This window comes from Triticum aestivum, chromosome 2D, assembly GCF_018294505.1.
Source record: "Triticum aestivum cultivar Chinese Spring chromosome 2D, IWGSC CS RefSeq v2.1, whole genome shotgun sequence".
Classification (NCBI taxonomy): Eukaryota; Viridiplantae; Streptophyta; class Magnoliopsida; order Poales; family Poaceae; genus Triticum; species Triticum aestivum.
The window spans coordinates 455,072,266-455,094,578 of NC_057799.1; positions in this window are offsets into that span (position 1 = coordinate 455,072,266).

Genomic DNA, 22,313 nt, shown 5'->3' on the forward strand with positions numbered 1-22,313 from the left:
CGGAGACATCTGTAGAGTATCTTTATAATCACCTAGTTACGTTGTGACGTTTGATAGCACACAAGGTGTTCCTACGGTATTCGGGAGTTGCATAATCACATAACCAGAGGAACATGTATAACACATGATGAAAGCAATATCAATAAAACTGATCGATCATTATGCTAAGCTAATGGATGGATCTTGTCCATCACATCATTTTCTAATGATGTGATCCCGTTCATCGCATGACAACACACGTCTATGGTCAGGAAACATAACCATCTTTGATTAACGAGCTAGTCAAGTAGAGGCATACAAAGGACACTCTGTTTTGTCTATGTATTCACACATGTACTAAGTTTCTGGTTAATACAATTCTAGCATGAATAATAAACATTTATCATGATATAAGGAAATATAAATAACAACTTCATTACTGCCTCTAGGGCATATTTCCTTCAACATGACATGTATTTGTATTGTTGCCATTAAGGATAAAAAGATGGCGTTTGTTCATATTGATTGGATCTATCCTTCTACATCATCTCATCTTGCTTAAGGCGTTATTCCGTTCTTGTTAACTTCATACAGTCGAGGCATGCTGGATAGCGGTTGACGTGTGGAGTAATAGTAGTAGATGCATGCCGGAGTCGGTCTACTTGTCTCAGACGTGAGTCCTATATACATGATCATTGCCTTAGTTATCTTCATAACTATGTGCTTTCCTACCAATTGCTCAACAGTAAAATTTTTACCCACCGTATGCTTTCTTTCAAGAAAGAAGCCTCTAGTGAAAACTATGGCCCCCGGGTCTATGTTTCATCATATTATTTTCAGATCTATAAAATCAAAAACACAAAAATACCTTGTTGCAATTTATTTACTTTTATTTTATTTCACACTTTTACTTATCTTTTATATCTATCACTATCAGATCTCATCCTTGCAAGTAACCGTGAAGGATTGACAACCCCTTTATCGCGTTGGGTGCAAGTATTTGTTTGTTTGTGTAGGTGCAATTATTGGAGACTTGTGTATTCCTCCTACTGGATTGATACCTTGGTTGTTAACTGAGGGAAATACTTATATCTAGTTTCCTGCATCACCCTTTCCTCTTCAAGGGAAAAACCAACGCAAGCTCAAGAAGTAGCAGGAAGAATTTCTAGCGCCGTTGCCGAGGAGGATCTACATCAAGCCTACCAAGTACTTATCATAAACTCTAATCTCTTGCATTTACTTTATTTTCCATTTGCCTCTCGTTTTCCTCTCCCCACTTCAAAAATGTTTTAGAAAAATAAAAATATATTTGCCATTTTATTTGCATTCTTTCCGTTTGCCTTTTCATTTGCCTTTATGTCTTACTTAGTTTGTTTGCTTGTTCGCTTGGCATAATGCTATGTTTATTCCAAATCAGAAGCAAAAACTTTATGAATCCTCATCCACTTGGTAAACTTTTTAAAATATCCAACTATCATGAACCAATTGCTAGTGAGTTGAGTGCGCAAGATTATCTTTATGAAGTTTTGCTTGAAATTCGTGAATTTGAAAATTGTGATGAAGTGCTAAAGGAGGAAATTTATGTAGTGACTCATGATAACTCTTTGAATGAAAAACATGATTGCAATAGGGTTATTATAGATTCTATTAATGTCAATTGTGCTAATAATATGCAAAACCCCAAGCTTGGGGATGCTAATTTTGATATGTCCACTACTTATTGCAACGATCCTGATTGGGTGATTCTTCGTATGATCTTGAAAATTTATTGAAGCCTCATGATGAATATATTTGCGACAATATTGAAAGTGGTTTGGAAGAGTTCCAACTTTAGGTAATAATGATCCCACTACTTTGGAGAATGATCAATCTTATGAATTTTTTGATAAAATTGGGCTTGGAGAGGTCATGACATTATTTGATGATAATTCCACTATTTTGTAAGAGTGTCAACTTTGCATGCATGTGGATCGTGTAGATAATATGTTATGTGATAGATATATTGTTGAATTTGAATATGATCCACATGTAATTATTATGCGAGAGGGAAATTGTAAGTGCATCTAGTGCCACCCCTAGTTGGTTTTGGAGTATTGACGGCAAACTTGGTTGAGGGACTAATGTGTTTGCGAGAATTGCAGGATAACATAGGTAGTAGTCCCTTATTGATTCGGTTTACCTACCAGAAATGGCCCCTAAAAATGTGTGAAGACATTGAAGACAATGGTGGTTCATGAAGATTCACGATGAAGACTATGACATGTGAAGACATTCACTTGAAGACTGTGGAGTGCGAAGACATAGTTGTTTCGTAGTTTCCTTTTCTTCTTTGTTGAGTCATAGGAACCGTCGCACTATTAAGTGGGGTCCAAGTGAACAAAGTCAGAGTGACTGATGTGATGCTCAACCAAAATCCTATGTCTTTGAGCGAAGACAATGAGAGCAAATCTTATCCAGAGCTGGATGAGTCAGCTTTGCTTGTAGCCCAAGTAAAGCTGCCGCGTGTGTTTGAAATTCGACCGTTGGACACGTGTCGGTTCTTTAGTGACCCAGGGTCATTTCAGACAAATCAGGTTGGGTTGCCTCGTGGCTATAAATAGCCCACCCTCTGCACCATAAATTGGTGGTTGCTCAGAGTTAGTGCACGGCTTTTGTCGTTTGAGAGCAACCCACCTCCGAAGCATTTGAGAGAGAGATCCTTGCGAGGACAAAGCCCAAAACACCCAGAGCCAAAGAGTGTTAGGCATCAATGAAGTCTTTCTATTTGCATGACCTGAAGACTTGTTACACTTGAGGTCTTTGAATCCTCCAGCCGGTTAGGCGTCGCGTTCTGGGCATCCAAGAGCCATTGTGGATTGCCGGTGAATGAAGTTTGTGAAGGTTTGGAAGTCTACCTTGAAGACTTCCCAGAGTGATTGGGCAAGGACTGGGTGTCCTTAGCTCAAGGGGAATAAGGTGAAGATGCGGTCTTCTGAGTTCAATCTCAGCCTCCCTAACCAGAGGTACAGTTGTCACAACAACTAGAACTGGTTTACCAAATCCTTGTCTTCACCAAGCAACTGGTTCTATCCCCCACTTCCCTTTACTTTACTGTTTGTCTTCGTGAAGTCATTGCTTGCTTGTCTGATCTGATTGACTTCACTGAGTGAAGACTATTTCCTGTTTGGCTTCATACTATCTTCCATCCTGATCCATACTACCTAGCTGCTGATAGTCTTCGTGCCTTCACTACATTGCCCACTTGACTATGGCTTGTCTAGTGTAGTCTATCTTCCGCTGCATATCAATAGGTTCATTTCATTTGTTTGTCTTCAAAGACCTCGTGTTTTGAGGACTTCAATAAAAATCGCCTATTCACCCCCCTCTAGTCGATAACTAGCACTTACAATTGGTATCAGAGCAAGGTGATCCCTTGTTCTGTGTGATTTGGTTTAACCACCTGGAGTTTTAGCTATGTCGACTGCAGGGATAATCAAGGTCTCCGCTGCATGCCCAGTCTTCGATGGCACTGATTACGCCTACTAGAAGAATAAGATGCGCATGCATCTTGAAGCCATTGACGTCGACCTCTGGTATGTCATCAAGACAGGCGTTCCCAAGGTCGGTGAAGGTGTCACGGCTACTGACGTCAAGAGGTTCATTCAACCGGATTCGACCGCCAAGAACATCATCTGTGGTCATCTGACCAAAGGATAGTATGGCCTTGTGAGTGCACTGGAAACTGCGAAGCTAGTCTGGGACTGGCTCTCCAAGGTCAATGAAGGCGTCTCAACTCAGAGAGACTCAAATATTGATGTTCTTCGCAACCTCTTGAATCACTTCAAGAGAAACGACAATGAGAATGTCTAGCTCACATTGGATCGCCTCACTAATATCACAAATGAGCTTCGCACTCTTGGCGCCACTGAGATCACCAAGCACGAAATCATCAAGAAGCTCCTGAGATCACTTGACAGTTCATTTGACACCCAGGCCCTGATGATACAAGAACGTCCTGACTTCAAAGATCTCGATCCTTCTGACATACTTGAGAGGCTCAACACACATGAGTTCCAGTTATCTAAGAAGATAGACATCTAAGGCCCCAACTATGGCCGAACCCGAGGTTTGAAGGCAAAGGTTGTTTCCTCATCTGAAGAAGAATCTGACTATAGTTCTGGGGATCCTGAAGACATTGGAAAGGAGCTAGCTATGCTCGTGTAGAATTTCCAGAAGTTCTCCAAGAAGAATCGCTTCGGAAAGTCTTCAAGATGTAGCTCAAGAAATGATGAGGCTTCCACTCATGACCACGAGAAGAGAACATGCCACAAATGCAAGAAGCCTGGCCACTAATCTCTGAGTGTCCTCAATGGGACAAGGAATCTATTAAGAAGAAGAAGAAGTGCAAGGAATATGATTCTGACGACAAGAAGAATAAATCCTCAAAGTCTTCTTCCAAGTATTCATCAAAGTCTTCGTCTCACAAGAAGAGCTCATCTAGCTAGCAAGGCGCGTGTGTTTGTTGGCAAGGAGATGGATTCATAGGAGGAGTCTACTTCTGAGGAGGCGGAGGTGGAGTCTGAGGAGGAGTCCGATTCAGGCATGGCAAACCTGGCTCTAGCTTCGGCTTACGTCGCCAAGTCCATCTTCAACACCGAAGACAATGGCCACGTCGCCGACGCTGAAGCCGATGATGAGGATGACTCTGCTCCGACCTGCTGCTTCATGGCACGTGGTGCCAAGGTAAACTCACGCAATGCTTACTTTCAAACATCCAGTGAAGATGACTCTGAATGTGAATCCAAACCTAGCTAAAAGAGACTTGCTAAACTTGCAACTGAACAACAAACTGCTATGGAACATATTCAAAAGTTGCTAGACAAAAGCGATGACATGTTGGGCGCAGAAATGAATCGAACTTAGTCCTTAATTGAAGACATAAAAATCTTCATGTTAAGTACGAAGAACTTGAAAGTCGTCATGAAACTATCTGAGCTACTCACGAGAAGCTTTCCTATGATTATCTTCAAAGGAAGCAAGATGTCGAAGATATTGGCCATGGGTAGCCTCATCTGCCCCCATGGCATTTCAAGACATCAGGGCCAACTGCGCCCCTCAAGCCTCAAAGATTGGTCGCCGCCTTCTCGTGGCCGGCTGGTCCTGGCGGCCGGCTGCCGGAAGGCGAAGGACCCCATAAGATGGCCATGAAGCGGGCCGACTCCTAGCAAGCGACCTCCAGAGAGGCCGGCTTCTAGCAGGCGGCTTCAGGCGCCCTCAAAGTCTGCACCATCTTAAGCACGATGGGACGGGGCGTGGCTACAGCGAAGTATGCCACCCCCCGAATCCGGGGCGGGTCGTGGCCACAGTGCGTCGTACCAACCGGAGATCTCCTGCACGGCGCGGCACTGTGGCCCCTCTACCCGTGACATCACCTACGCCAAAAGGGACCATGCTCCCATGACGGGTTGTCGGTACGGCCCATAGGCGGTGGGTCTTACCTGTCAGAAAAAAGCCAGAAGGCGGCAACCACGCACCAGTCGGCATGAGGGGAAGCCGCCCCCCAGAAGGCAGTCCCCCTGCCTAGGAGTTTGTGCGCCATTAACCAGAAAAGATGGGGAATGTCTACAGTGAATGCCCTCCTGGCGGAGGGACTCTAGCCACGCCTTCCCCGACAAAGCAGGAGTCATTAGAAGTACGGCTACAGTGATGAGTAGCCGGCAAGACCCGCGAGCGGCGGGCGTGGCCTGTCGGCCAAGTACAAGACAGCCGGCGGGGCCCACCAGTCGGGGGGCCCAGCAGCCAGCGGAGAAGCCGGCCGCAAGAGACACTGACGGCCTGGTGAGGGAGTCCAGGATTAAGGGGTCCTCGGACAGCCGGTCTATATACTTTGGCCGGACTGTTGGACTATGAAGATACAGGATTGAAGACTTCGTCCCGTATCCGGATGGGACTCTCCTTTGCATGGAAGGCAAGCTTGGAGATTCAGATATGAAGATTCCTTTCCCTGTAACCGACTCTGTGTAACCCTAGCCCCATCCGGTGTCTATATAAACCGGAGGGTTTAGTCCGTAGGAGAAAGAACAATCATAACCATAGGCTAGCTTCTAGGGTTTAGCCTCTACGATCTCGTGGTAGATCTACTCTTGTAATACTCATATCATCAAGATCAATCAAGCAGGAAGTAGGGTATTACCTCCATTGAGAGGGCCCGAACCTGGGTAAACATTGTGTCACCCGCCTCCTGTTACCATTAGCCTTAGACGCACAGTTCGAGACCCCCTACCCGAGATCCACCGGTTTTGACACCGACATTGGTGCTTTATTGAGAGTTCCACTGTGTCGCCACCATAAGGCTTGATGGCTCCTTCAATCACATACAACAACGCCGTCCAGGGTGAAGTTTTTCTCCCCGGACAGATCTTCATATTCGGCGGCTTCGCACTGCGGGCTAACTCGTTTGGCCATCTGGAGCAGATCGACAGCTACGCCCCTGGCCATCAGGTCAGGTTTGGAAGCTTGAACTACACCGCCGACATTCGCGGAGACTTGATCCTCGACGGATTCGAGCCTATGACAGCCGCGCCCTGCCGCCACGATGAGCATGACCTAAATCTGTCATCAGATGGTGTGCGGGAGATTGCACCTGTAACCGCACTAGCCCTAGATCCAGAGCAGAGCGCGCCATCCGAGGACGGGAGGCTCAACCCTGCCACGGAAGCCGCGGACTCAACGACGCTAGTGCCGAATACCGACCTGACCTCCAACGAGGCCCGTGTCATCGGAACCTCGGACTTGTCTCCGGCTACAGGCTCCGAATCGTGTGAATCTACGCCCGCCGAATCTGACCGGGCGCCGATCTTAGAGTTCAGCTCCGCGGATATCTTCCAACACTCACCCCTAGGCAACGTGTTGAACTCATTAAAGTCTCTCTCCTTGTCAGGAGATTCCTGGCCGAACTATGTCCGGCCTGAGTGGGAAGTGGACAATGAAGGACATTGTTGCCCACCCACAACCCACTTGATAGCCACTGTCGACGATTTAACCGACATTCTTGATTTTGACTCCGAAGACATCGACGGTATGGACGATGATGCCGGAGAAGAACAGGAACCACCGCCCACAGGGCACTGGAGAGCCACCTCCTCATACGAAATATACATGGTAGATACACGCAAAGAAGACAATGGCACAAAAAGGACCCAGTCGAGGATAAAACTCCTGGAAAGCAGCCAAAGCACCGACGTCAGCGGCGCCCCTCAAAACCACGCCATGGTAAAAATAGTGATACCGGCACAAGAGGGCATCACACCCCGGATGACGCTGAAGACAATATGGAAACCACGGACCTAGCAATGGAGCTAACGAGCAAGCTGATAGCAAACACAGTTCGGGGCCCCTGTCCGATCACACCGATGCTGAAGACTCCAATTACCAACCTGTCTCCGAAGAGGAGAGCAGTCGGGGTGACGATGCATTCATCGTCCCGGAAGAACAATTGGAACAAGAGCACCTCCACCAGAGACTTATTGCTACGGCGAGGAGCTTGAAAAAGCAGAAGCAACGGCTTAAAGCTGCACAGGGTACGCTCAATGATAAATGGAACGAAGTGCTCGACACTGAGGAAAAATACGGCGGTAATCGCCAAATAAATAGTTACCCCAAACGCAAACTGCTGCCCGAATTCGACGACGATGATATCGCACCCATACCGCCGAATAACAATACGGCTAATCAGCCAGGCCGACCACCTCGTAATCGAGGCAGAGCGACCAACAACGCCGCGCACATGACCGCACCCCGTACCCATAAAGGAAAGGAGGTCGCAACCCAGAACCAGAAACACGATCTACGTGAGGACTTGGCCAAAAGAGCTGGCGGAACCTGGTCCATCTATGGATCCAGGGAACGCGTTCCCACACAGGATCAGGGCCATCAAATCAAATACGTAGGCAACTTACAAGTTCAGAACCAACACCAAACACTACAACCGTCGGACCCGCGCCGCAACACAGCCAAATATAGGGGTGCGGCACACCCCTTGTGCTTCACCGATGAGGTGCTAGAACATGAATTCCCAGACGGGTTTAAACCCGTGAACATCGAGGCATACGACGGAACGACAGACCCTGCGGTCTGGATAGAAGACTTTATTCTTCACATCCACATGGCTCGTGGAGACGATCTCCACGCCATCAAATACCTACCCCTCAAGCTAAAAGGACTAGCTCGGCACTGGCTGAAAAGCCTCCCCAAAAATTCCATTGGAAGCTAGGAAGAACTTGTGGACGCTTTCAGGGCCAATTTCCAAGTGACCTATGTCCAACCTCCGGATGAAGACGATCTAAGTCACATAACCCAACAACCCAGAGAGTCAGCCCATAAGCTTTGGAACCGGTTTCTCAAGAAGAACCAAATCGTCGATTGCCCGGACGCCGAAGCCTTAGCAGCTTTCAAGCACAGTGTTCGGGACGAATGGCTGGCCAGACACCTAGGCCAGGAAAAGCCAAGGACAATGGCAGGCTTAACTACACTAATGACCCGCTTTTGCGTGGGAGAGGACAACTGGTTGGCCCGTAGGAACACCAGCGACCCTGGCACATATGAAGTCAGGGATGGCAATGGAAAGCCACGACGAAATAAAAACAAACGTTGGAAAAACGGAGAAAGCCCGGACAATATAGCGGTAAACGCCGGATTTAGGGGCTCCAGACACGGTCAACGGAAAAAGTCACTTAAAGGCAGCAGAGATGGTCCGTCTAGCCTAGATAAAATCCTCGAAAGATCCTGCCAAATTCATGGCACCCCAGACAAACCAGCTAATCATACCAATAGAGATTGTTGGGTCTTCAAGCAGGCCGGCATGCTCAATGTCGAACACAAGGGGAAGGGACCACAAAGCGAAGACGAGGATGAATCTCGCCAGCCGAATATGGGGGGACAAAAGAAATTTCCACCTGAGGTTAAAACAGTGAACATGATTTATGTCACTCATATCCCAAAGAGGGAGCGCAAACGCGCACTCCGAGATGTATATGCTATAGAGCCTATCGCCCCCAAATTCAACCCATGGTCGGCCTGTCCGATCACTTTCGATCGCAGGGATCATCCAACTAGTATCCGTCACGGGGGCTCGGCTGCCTTAGTGCTCGACCCAATAATTGATGGATACCACCTCACCTGAGTCCTCATGGACGGCGGCAGTAGCCTCAATCTGATATATCAGGACACTGTCCGCAAGATGGGATTGACCCGTCAAGAATCTAGCAAAGCAGCACTACCTTTAAAGGAGTAATACCAGGCGTAGAGGCCTGCTGCACGGGCACCCTAACACTGGATGTAGTCTTCGGCTCCCCCGACAGCTTTCAAAGCGAGGAGCTAATCTTCGACATTGCTCCGTTCCGAAGTGGTTCTCACGCACTACTCGGACGAATGGCCTTCGCCCGTTTCAATGCAGTCCCGCACTACGCGTATCTTAAGCTCAAGATGCCTGGGCCGCGTGGCGTTATCACGGTTAGCGGAAGTATAGAGCGCTCTCTTCGTACAGAAGAATATGCGGTGGCTCTGGTAGCCGAAGCTCAAAGCTGCCTCTTTAAACCAAACAGCTCATCGGTCCTCAAGACCGTGGACACAGCTAAACATGTTCGGTGTACACCTACGTGTAAAAGCTCAGATAAACCCGCGCTTATTTAGCAGGCCTGCCCCAATAGATCGCCCCATAAGGAGACTGTACATACTTCCGGTATACATAAATATACACTCAAAATTCCTTGGGTAGCGCTGGAGGCACCCTCCACGTAATAAGTTCATAGTTTGGCTCGACCCTATTCGGACTCAAGAAGCTACAGTTCACGGTTCATTAAAACCAACAAATTAGACACACGGCTGTACCAGATTCTTTCACCTGGTTCTCTCTTCTTTACAGATCGGCCATCATGACATACCCTTCAAGGACACGGCACAACAGAGACAAAGGCGCAGACGTGCAGCAGGGCCCCGTTTCAAGGTTTCTCTTTAGATTAAGACCCTGTGTAAACCTTTTTTCTTATTTTTATCTCTTGTTGTTGCATACCCTCCTGGCATATAAAACGCCATGGATATGGGCAGTACTTGCGAACTTAAGATTCGCCGTACTAAATTGGATGCGATAGAAGCAGCCAAACAGTGCACTTTGAGAACTATATTCTCACCACAGGTGCTCTCTCCTCACGGCGGGTCGTAGCACGTACCTTGAATTTAGGGTTAATTACTGGGGGCTGTACCCAGCCCGGTATGTATTGAACAGTCCGAATACTCTCGGGAGTGTTCGGCGTCGCGAGTTTCGGCCTTATATGCATCAGCTCCGAATCATGTCTTGGGTCAATAGTTGGGTTTGCCCAGCTCCTGGTTGGCTACCATACATTCCGTTCTATCGACTAAGGTGGCCAAGGAAGAACTACTGCGATTGTGCCCTGGTTCATCCGGATTCGCACCTCAGTAGAGAAAGCCAAAAACTGACTGTCATGATAAGGCGAGAGCTGGTCAACCACTCGATGACTCAGCGGAATCTTCGCAATTCCTCCGCATTAACGAAGGACCGGTTTCTTGGTCATGTATGTATACGCACCGTATTCGGATAAACGCGGACATACCAGGGGCTATATAGTAGCCCCACCGTCAAACTCCTATGGCTAAGTGAAAGTGTTAAAGCTCTATAGTCTGATGGCCTAGTTCGACGCACTAACACCTCCTTAAGCGGAACAAGACGTTGGGTCAAGTGTGATCAATTGCTTTTCCGAACACCCCCGTGTTATACGCGAGGGGGCCGAAGCCGATGACTGCAAACTTTCAGGTTAAATAAATATATACATAACGGCCGTACAGGAGGCACTAAAATACTTTACGGGCAAAAGTATAAACACAACCTTCATTATCATAAGCATTCTTTTTACAATTCAGATACATCTTACTCGAACATAACATTCTTCGAGCACTAACCCTCTATCAAGCGGGCACCCTCTAATACTTCTTCAAAATATTGATCTGGCGTGTCCTTACCCTCGGGCGGACCACCCATCACAATATCGGTGGCCTTCATCTTCGTGCAATACATCTTCACGTGGGCAAGGGCCATCCGTGCACCTTCTATGCACGTTGATCGCTTGACAGCGTCGATATGCGACACTGCATGAACAAGTTGCTGCACTAAACCAAAATAATTGTTCGCAGTTGCTCCCCCAGGCCACAGCTGGTCCACGACAGCCTTCATGGCAAGTCCGGATATCCTGTGGAGCTCGGCCAATTCGGCCATCTGCTCATTCAATAGCAGCGGACGCCTTGGCATGCTAAACTGCGACCAGAAAAGCCGTTCCGCTTCATGGCCTTCTTGGGCCTGGAAAAACTGCATCGCATCAGAAGCACTCTTTGATAAGTTCAAATATGCATTCGGAGAACTCCACATTTGATCAAGCGGGGAATACTTCAGATCGCTGAACTTAGTTCGTAATAAAAAGGGCTTCCCAGCCGCGATCTCCCCGGCTTGCCAGATCTCCTCCCGTGCCGCTCTGGCCTCTGAGCCGGTTTCCTTTGCCGCTTGTAAGGCCTTCTCGAGGTCTGCCGCTTTCTCTTTGGTCTCTTTCTCGAGAAGCGCATATTTGCTAGCGACATCCCTTCGCTCAAGCGCCATGTTGGATATTTTCTCCTCACTCAGGCGATGAGCAGCCTGTTCGGCTTTTAATTCACCAACGGCCTTCTCGGCAGCCGTGTTGCTTATCCTGGATTGCTCCTTGGCTCGGGCAAGCTCAGCCCGAAGGGTCTCCACGGCGGTAGCACCATCTTTAGTCAAGCATACTATAAATTCCAGTATCATGCTCTAATTTCTACTCACTGACCGCCTACAATACATACCTTGCGCTTCATCAAGTCGCTTGTTCACGAGCGTGATGTCCTCATCTGCCACGTCAAGTTGCCGCTTCAGTTCGGCAAATTGGGCAGCCCACGCATTGGCCGAGGCCGCAGCCGCCTGTATACAAATTAGAACAGTTATTACCTGAGCATATTTATCTTTTGATCCTTTGATCATCACAAGTTGGTGGCCAACCAAAGTCTCAGGGGCTACTATCTATACAAAGTGCACATTGCGTCCACAGCACAAAACAAGAATCTACATTACGTACCTCAAAGCCTCTTAGCAGGCTCTTAAAAGCTTCATTCAACCCTCTTTATGCGGACGAAATCCTCTCAATCACCGTACCCATTAAGGTACGATGTTCCTCTGAGATAGGCGCTTGCCGCAAAAGATCCGTCCATGTGTCCGGTTGTATATCGGATGGTCCGGGGCTTTTGTTATTGGTCTCTCTAGGAGCCGAACACCCCAGACCTCGGGCGGCCGAAGAGTCATCTTCTAGCCTGGTGCCCCTTCGCGGGTCGGGAGAAATCCTCCGGGACGACACCTCAGGGTCGTCCGCCTTATGGGGCGGGGAAGTATGGGGCGGCGTTTCGCTCTCCATCATCTCCGAAAGAAGATCCCCCGAGGACGAAGATTGTTGAGGAAGGCTATAGGCCGAACTGCAAAACATACGTTTTAAAACATTACCCTTACAATAGGCAAAGAACGGGGTTTGCTTATTAAAAACCATTGTTCACTTATGGTTCGGCTGAGGGCTGGCCCCCTTGGGGGCACTGTGCGGCAATATCGCCTCCCGAATTCGAGCCCCCTGATAAGGATTTCTTCCCTTGCTTGGAAGCCTCTGCCTTCAAGTCTTCGGGAGCGGCTCTTATCTTCCCGTTGGGGGAGGGAATGATAGATTCTCCTCCCTGTTCACCCTCCGACACGGGGGTTCCGATTTCCCCGGATACAGTGCGTGATGCACCTCCGGTATGATTGCCGCTTTGGGCCTCTACACTCCTTTCCTTTCCTTCCCTTGACGGCACTTGATAGGGTGCCGGAGCCAGCATTCTGGTTAACACTGGGTCCGCCGAGTTTTCGGGAAGAGGGGCCAAACACCTGATCCTCTCCGCCTTCCTTACCCAACCCTGGCAGAGTTTGGTTTTCTCAGTTTTGTTATGAGAAACTTAAGCTAAAAACGTGTTCGGAAATTGAGTACTTACCGGGGAATCCGGATGGTTGCAGTCGAGGCCTGCGTCCTTTGTGGTGTCCGGATACCTTTTTCGTGACCCGAAGACTAATTCATACATCCCTTCGAGCGTTGTGCCGAAGAAACACTGAATTGTTCGCGGTCCTTCCGGATTGAATTCCCACATACGGATAGGTCGGCGCTGGCATGGCAAGGCCCGACAGACTAACATAACTTGGATTACCTTGACAAGGTCGATGTCCTTATTAATAAGGTCTCGAATGCGGCTTTGCAGTATTTGAACTTCGTCCGGCGATCCCCAGTCCAGCCCCTTGTTGACCCACGATGCAAGCTGTGGCGGAGGGCCGGGTCGGAAGGCTGGTGAAGCTACCCACTTGGTACCACGGGGCTCTGTGATATAAAACCACTCTCGTTGCCATAGGCGGGAAGTTGCGGTAAAGGAACCCTTTGGCCAGACGACGCCGTCTGATTTGCTTATGAGAGCGCCTCCGCACTCTGCGTGCCCCCCGTCTATTATCCTCGGCCTTACATCGAAGGTCTTGAGCCACAAGCTGAAGTGTGGGGAGATACGGAGGAAGGACTCACATACGATAATAAACGATGAGAGGTGAAGGAGTGAGTCCGGAGCTAGATCATGGAAATCTAGTCCGTAGTAAAACAGGAGCCCTCGAACGAAGGGATTGAGGGAGAAGCCTAACCCCAGAAGGAAGTGAGGGATGAATACGACCCTCTCATTAGATCTAGGAGAAGGGATAACGTCCCCTGGTGTAGGAAGCCTGTGAAGGATTTCCGCAATCAAGTACCTCGCCTCCATGAGCTTCTTGATATCCTCCTCGGTGACAGAGGAAGCCGTCCACCGGCCCTGAAAGCTGGATCCGGACATGGCCTGAGGTTCGAAGCGACTAGTTAAGCCTTGGGTGGTGGAGCTCGAGGTAGGAGGAGGTGGGAGTAGTATAGAAGGGAAAGGCGGGTCTTGGCCTCCTTAAAAATATGACGAATATCAAACGTCCCCTACGTGGCCTTAAAACATGCCTATTCCCAAGGAATCATACCAACAGGACGGTTGGGTTACCCATGTCCGTGTTGATGAGAATCCCGTGATAAGGGGACACGATCTCCGCTTCGACAAGACGTGCCAATAAAACCGCCTCGCCAAGCGTGAAGCAGCAGACCAGAAAAACAATTCGAATTAATGGCAGGACGAGGACGTAATGTTATGCTGTAACAGTTGTCAGCGGATACAGGATTGTCCTCGGAAAGACGGACTGTTGGACTATGAAGATACATGATTGAAGACTTCGTCCCGTGCCCGGATGGGACTCTCCTTTGCATGGAAGGCAAGCTTGGCGATTCGGATATGAAGATTCCTTTCCCTATAACCGACTCTGTGTAACCCTAGCCCCCTCCGGTGTCTATATAAACTGGAGGGTTAGTCCGTAGGAAAAAGAACAATCATAACCATAGGCTATCTTCTAGGGTTTAGCATCTACGATCTCGTGGTAGATCTACTCTTCTAATACTCATATCATCAAGATCAATCAAGCAGGAAGTAGGGTATTACCTCCATCGAGAGGGCCCGAACCTGGGTAAATCCTGTGTCCCCCGCCTCCTGTTACCATTAGCCTTAGACGCACAGTTCGGGACCCCCTACCCGAGATCCGCCGGTTTTGACACCGACACGTGGGCCTACACCCAGCCAGTTTACCATTGTACCCCTAGGGGGTAGGCCTATATAAACCCCCCTAGACACCCATGCAAAGGGTTCAGACCCTTAGACTACACAACCAGACACACAGAGAGAGGAGAGAGCTAGCCCTGCCCTTCTTCCTCCTCTAGCAAACAGCTCAAGGAGCAACTTGTAGCTACTTGTTGAGATAGTGATCATGCGGAGACCCTGCAGAGTAGGACTAGGGGTGTTATCTCCTAGGAGACCCCCGAACTTGGGTAAGTTCGCCATCATACGTGTCTACGCCTCATCCCGCTTCCTGGCACCGGCGACGTCTTACTATCCCCCACCATGATAAGCCACCCGTTGGCATATGTCACACCAAAACCCCGACATTTGGCGAACACTATGGGGCTAGGTGCACCGTCATCCGGAGATCTATTATGGACGGGAAACCTCTTCCTTACTAGCGAGCGCAGCTAGCCCGGCACACCAGACGGCGTTTGCGCCGACGCACTGCAACGCACGGAGGTCGCCTGCGCGGCGAGCTGCCTCGCTGACCTTGTTGGTGAAATCCGCCTCTCCGACAAGCCTGCATCTGACACAGGCACAGACGGCCCCGTGAGCCGCCTCATTGGCCTCCTCGACCAGCTCCACATCGCCAACGAGCCAGCCTCTGACCTGGAGTCGATCGGCTCCACCGACCCAATGCTCGTCGACTCCGACACGGCGTCACTCGACCCGTTCCCCACCAACGTGGTGGTCATCGACGACCCTCTCCATTGCACCGATAGCGGCGGCAGCACCTTCATGGAGGTGCTCGTCATCAGCCACGATGGAGCTTCTGGCGACGGCACCCGAGATCCGCTTGAGGCGACGCCGACGCCGAGACGTTGGAAGCTCGTCGCGTCCTGCTCGTCGAGAGCGCCAAGAAGCTGGCCAGCATGAGACACCTCTTGGAGGCTTACCAGCGCGAGATGGACTGCGCTGTAGGAGGCACGCCAGATCCTGGCGGGCCCAGCCGTATCGGCACGGTCCGGCAACACGGCGCGGCCATTGCCAACATGTTCGGGGCAGACCGCCCTGTCTACACCACGCCAAGGGAAAACATACGAGCTGCCCAGGCGGCAGCAGATGAGCTGAACAACCTCGAGGGCGACGAGCGTCGCCACATGACGGAGCGCGTCCAGTGGCTCATTGACACGGCTGCCGAGCAGCAAGAGGCCGGCTGCCGTGCCGAAGCACCCAACCAGCGGAACGACGACCCGCCTCTTCACCGAGATCAAGGCGCTACATCTCGGACGCTGACTGGTGGCGCCCGCGGACGACGAGACAATGAGTCAGCTGCAAGCCGCAGCCGGACGCACATCACCATCGAGCGCGACCAAGACGGCCGCCCACGAGAAGTGGAACGACCGGGCGACTATCAGCCTCCCAGCGCAGAGAAAGGCGCGTCTCCCCGCCGCCTATTGATCACCTGAGTCTCGGTGGCCGGCTTGGCCCTCAAGATGGAATCGGAAAACGATGCTCGCCACCGGATCGACCGCCTCAATCGATCCCTGGCGCTAGAAGAAGAAGACGCGCTGAGCCCGCCTTGTTTCGGCCCCCGCATCCGTGACGAACCCTTCCCCAAAGGGTTAATGTCCCAAGAGACACGCCCAAGTACACCGGCTCCGTGAAGCCGGAAGACTGGTTGGTCGACTACTCCATAGCCGTCAGCATAGCAAATGGCACAAAGCGCGTTGCCGTGAAGTACGTTCCGCTTATGCTCCAGGGCACTGCCCGGACATGGCTGAACAGCCTGAAGCCCCGCAGAATCAACGGCTGGGTAGATTTCACTGAAGGCTTCGTCCGCAACTTCACCAGCACATACAAGTGGCCGCCCAAGCCCCGCCAGCTCCCTTTGTGCGTTCAAGGCCCCACCGAATTGACTCGTGACTATCTCACGCGCTGGGTCGAGCTGCGCAACTCTTGCGAAGGCGTGCACGAGGTGGAGGCTATCGAGTACTTCACAGCCGGGTGCAGAGAAGGCACCCTGCTCAAGTACAAACTTCTCCATGACAAGCCGGCAACCCTTGACGAGCTGCTAATCATAGCAGACAAGTATGCCACGGCCGACTCCTCCATGAAGACGGAGATTCAAGTTGATGCATCTGCCAAAGTGGCTACTCAGGTCCCTCGGACTCCGGCTGGTGACACCAGTCGGCGTCAGCAACAAAACGACAACAAGCGCAAGGCACCACAGCTAGCATCCACCAGCCGGCAAGTGGCGCCAGTCGAAGACCAGCAGCCGGAGGGGCAGCCTGCTCCCAAGCGTTAGAGAGGCGGCAAGCCGAATTGGTTGCCCGCCTTCTCCTATGAGTAAACCCTTGATGCACCCTGCAAGTTCCACAGCGGCGCGAAGCCGTCCAACCATATCACTTGGAAGTGTCACTGGCTCACCCAAATCGCCAAGGGTGAATGGTTGCTGCCTCCTCCGCCTGCTGGCCAGCCGCCGCCTCCTCCTCCGCAGCAGGCGGCCCGGCCAGTAGCCGCCATCCAAGATGAGTTCCCCGAAGAACAAGGAGCCTACGTCGCCTTCGCCAGTGTGGCTGATGACAGGCGCAGCCGACGCCTGTAGTCTCGAGAGGTGAACGCTCTAGCTTCTGAGGCCCCAGAGTTCATGCACTGGTCAGAAAGGCCGATTAGTTGGAGCCGAGCCGACCACTTGGAAGTAATGCCTTCTCCAGGTTCTTACGCTCTGGTGTTGGATGCCACCTTCGCTACAGAGGCGTGCGATTCGCCTCTCCCGAATCCTGGTAGATGGCGGTAGCTACATCAACATGTTTTACTGCGATACCATGGAGAAGTTGAACATCAAACAGAAAAAGCTCCAGCCCAGTCGGACTGTCTTCCATGGCATAGTACCCGGCCTCTCGCACTCACCAATCGGAAAGATCAAGATAGATGTCCTCTTTGGAAAGAAAGATCATTTCCGCCGAGAGCCCATCAGGTTTGAAGTAGTTGACCTTGAGAGCCCCTATCATGCACTGCTTGGCTGACCTGCCCTGGCCAAATTCATGGCAGTACCGCACTATGCTTACCTCAAGATGAAGATGCCAAGCACCAAAGGGATCCTTACCATCTCTGGAGATTACGAGAAGTCCTCCGCATGTGTGGCCGCTAGCAGTCGGCTGGCCGAGTCCCTTGTGATCGCTGCCGAGAAGCAACTCCTTGCCGGGCCGTGGCCATGGCCGACAAGCAGCCGAACATGTCCCCAGATCCCAAGGAGTCAGAAGCTGAAGGATCCTTCAAGCCGGCCAAGGAGACCAAGAATATACCATTGGACCCAGAGCACCCGGAGAGGTACGCTGTTGTAGGTGCAAACCTCGACAGCAAATAGGAAAGCGAGCTCATCGATTTCCTCCGTGAGAATCGGGACATCTTTGCATGGTCTCCTAAGGACATTCCGGGTGTTCCGACGAATCTCGCCGAGCACAAGCTACACGTCCGACCTGAGGCCAAGCTGGTCAAGCAACCCCTCCGCCGCCTGTCGGAAAAGAAGAGAAGAATTGTTGGTGAAGTGATAGCCCGGCTCCCAGCAGCCGGCTTCATTATGGAGGTATTCTATCCAGATTGGCTGGCCAACCCAGTCCTTATACTAAAGAAGAACAACAAGTGGCGCATGTGCATTGATTATACCAGCCTCAACAAAGCTTGCCCCAAAGATCCATTTTCCTTACCACGGATTGACCAAGTAATAGACTCCACAGCCGGATGCGAGCTATTGAGTTTTTTGGATGAATATTCAGGGTACCACCAAATCAAGTTGAACCCGGCTGATAGGCTGAACACCTCTTTCATCACACCATTCGGAGCCTTCTGCTACCTGACGGTGACGTTCGGCTTGAGGAATGTCGGCGCCACATTTCAGCATTGCATGCAGAAGTGCCTCCTCAACCCGCTCGGCAGAAACGCCCACGTCTATGTGGACGATGTTGTGGTGAAGACGGAGAAGCATGGGACCCTTCTAGAAGATCTCAAGGAAACCTTTGAAAATCTGCGGTGATTTCAGATCAAGCTCAACCTAGAGAAGTGCGTGTTCGGAGTACTAGCCGGCCAGCTCCTCGGTTTCTTGTTCTCTGAACGCGGCATCGAGTGCAATCCTGTGAAAATCAAGGCCATCGAGAGGATGGAGAAGCCTACCCGGCTGAGAGACGTCCAGAAGTTTACCGGATGCTTGGCATCCATCAGCCGCTTCATCAGTCGGCTAGGCGAGAAGGCCCTTCCTGTAACGCCCACGATGCGGCTATATCTCCCACGTGTCGAGGCACGACTTAGAGGCATAACTGCATAGTGGTTTTGTCGCAAGAAGGGTCATCTTCACACAATCCCATGTAATGAACAAGAATGGGATAAAGATTTGGCTTACAATCGCCACTTCACACAATACATGAATATAAATCATACATCATCCGAAATACAGACATATATAGACCGACTACGGTCAAAATCCAGATGAAAATAAGACAACCCCAAATGCTAGATCCCCGATCGTCCCAACTGGGCTCCACTAGTGATCATCAGGAAAAGACACATAGTACCGACCATGTTCCTCGTCGAACTCCCACTTGAGATCGACCCCATCGTCTGCACTGGCATCGTCAGCACCTGCAACTGTTTTTGTAGAATCTGTGAGTCACGGGGACTCAGCAATCTCACACCCGCGAGATCAAGACTATTTAAGCTTATAGGAAAGGAAGGTGTTATAAGGTGGAGCTGCAGCGGCAATAAGCATATATGGTGGCTAACATACGCGAAAGAGAGCGAGAAGAGAAGCAACGGAGCAGTCGTCAACTAGCAATGACCAAGAAGTGATCCTGAACTCCTACTCACGTCAAACATAACTCAGACCGTGTTCACTTCCCGGGCTCCGCCGAGAAGAGACCATCATGGCTACACACGCAGTTGATGTATTTTAATTGGGTCAAGTGACAAGTCTCTACAACCGGACATTAACAAATTCCCATCTGCCTCATAACCGCGGGCACGGCTTTCGAAAGATAATACCCTGCAGGGGTGTCCCAACTTAGCCCATCATAAGCTCTCACGGTCAACGAAGGATAAACCTTCTCCCGGAAAAACCCGATCAGTCTCGGAATCCCGGTTTACAAGACATTTTGACAATGGTAAAACAAGACCAGCAAAGCCGCCCGAATGTGCCGACAAATCCCGATAGGAGCTGCACATATCTCGTTCTCAGGGCACACCGGATGAGACATCCTACGAGTAAAACCAGACCTCAAGTTTCCAGGAGGGGGCCCCGCAGTCTACTCAGTTCGGACCAACACTCGAAGGAGCACTGGCCCGGGGGGGGGTTAAAATAAAGATGACCCTCGGGCTCGCGAAAACCCGGGGGAAAAGGCTTAGGTGGCAAATGGTAAAACCAGGGTTGGGCCTTGCTGGAGGAGTTTTATTCAAGGCGAACTGTCAAGGGGGTCCCATAAATCACCCGACCGTGTAAGGAACGCAAACTCAAGGAACATAATCCCGGTATATCAGTAACTAGGGTGGCAAGAGTGGAACAAAACACCAGGCATAAGGCCGAGCCTTCCACCCTTAACCAAAATATATAGATGCATTAATTAAATAAGAGATATTGTGATATCCCAACATATCCATGTTCCGACATGGAACAAAGTTCAACATCACCTGCAACTAGCAACGCTATAAGAGGGGCTGAGCAAAAGCGATAACTTAGCCAAACAACGGTTTGCTAGGAAAGGATGGTTAGAGGCTGACATGGCAATATGGGAGACATGATATAACAAGTGATAGGTAGCGGAGCATGACAATAGAGCGAACAACTAGCAAAGCAAAGATAGAAGTGATTTCGAGGGGTGGTCATCTTGCCTGCAAGGTTCTCAGAGTTGTCGAAAGCTTGATCCTCGTAAGCGTACTCAACAGGTTCTTCGTAAATGAACTCATCTCCCGGCTCTACCCAAGACAAGAACACAAGCAACGGAACTACAATCAATCACGAGAAATGCACAAGCAACATGATGCAAAACATGTATGATATGCAAGATATGATATGCGATGCATATGCGTGCTCCGGAAGGAAAATGATGAACAAGGCAGTAAATTGGAAAACCAAGCATGCCTCTGGAAAGGTGAGATGATTTCGGTCGAAATCGATATAAAGATCATCGGAAACGGATGCACGGTTTGCAAATGGCAAGCAAAACAAGAATGACACGAATATGCGATTAACAGCATGATAGCACTTAAAATGCAACAAGCAACAATGATACAGCACTCCAACATAGCAACAAAGCATATGACAGTAATATAGAGGAGATGCTTGACAAAAGATGAACACTGAGCTACGGCTAGATCACAACATATCAAGCTCAAACAAGCATGGAAAAAGTGCAAAAGATAACAGGTTCACAGACTTGGTGAAATACTGGACATGGCAGAAACATCATCAGGTAGCAATGTTCAGAGCACGAAATCAACATGCTACAGGAACTTAACATAGCAAAATAAGGCATGGAAGTGTTCTACTAAATGCACATGACAAAAGTCCCTTACGGACCCTAGGACAAAAAGGAACAGAAGATATGATGGCAAGCATGTAAACATAGCAAGTTTCGTTAACAGGTTTCAGACTTAATAATATGTAGGCCTCTTTGTGAGCTTGATGCACTCACTACAGAGCAATGCACTACACACCAAGCACACCTACAGCAAGATGGCATGTTTTGGAAGCTATCCATGGCAAGAGAAAAAGCATAGCATGGATGGATCAACTACAATAAGCTTGGAAAAATTGCATATCATGTTAAGAATCTCCCAGAAATATTTTATAGCAAACGTAGAGCAAGATTGAGTCATGCTATGGTACTCCATAATTGCAAACAAGGGCAGGAATGGATCAATTACAACTATAGCTACAAAACATCCTTACTGAACCTCTCCAAAATATGCATGGATCTCTCTGTAGCATCAAGTTTACATGGCAACAAAATAACAGCAGACGAGGACTTGAGAAATCACCGTCCCTGAAATTAGAAACATTACGGAGCCTACTTTGCATGCTTTTGCTAGTCACCACAGAGATCACAAAAATACACGGACTACACCACTGGAAAGATGGCATGGCATACTTTAAAACACATGTAGATCTTATGCTCATAAGATGCACAGATTAAATGATACAAAAATGACAAATCTCCAAGTTCTGATAAGAACCGGCAAATAACAGCAATTAGCCCTCTTCCAACAGAGATTTGGGCATCAAGATGACCTCTAATGACCATGGTCCAATTGGACAAAACGTAGAGCATCACGAGACGAACAATTTGACATATTACACGCGCGAATCGGAGCTACATGCACGGAGTTACGCACTGAGAAACATGGGTACATATTGTGAGAAAAAAAGGACTGGAAATCGGGAAACGGGAAGTCAACGCTCACAGAGGGGCGATCCAGATCTGAGCACGGGAGCTCGGCTCGGGCTCGTCCTCGGCCTCGCCAGCGATGGCCGGAGGAGAGGGAAGGAGGCGGCGGCGACCGGAGCTCGTGGGAGGAGGAGGCCGGCGGGGTCGGCCGCGGTGGCTCGCCGGGCC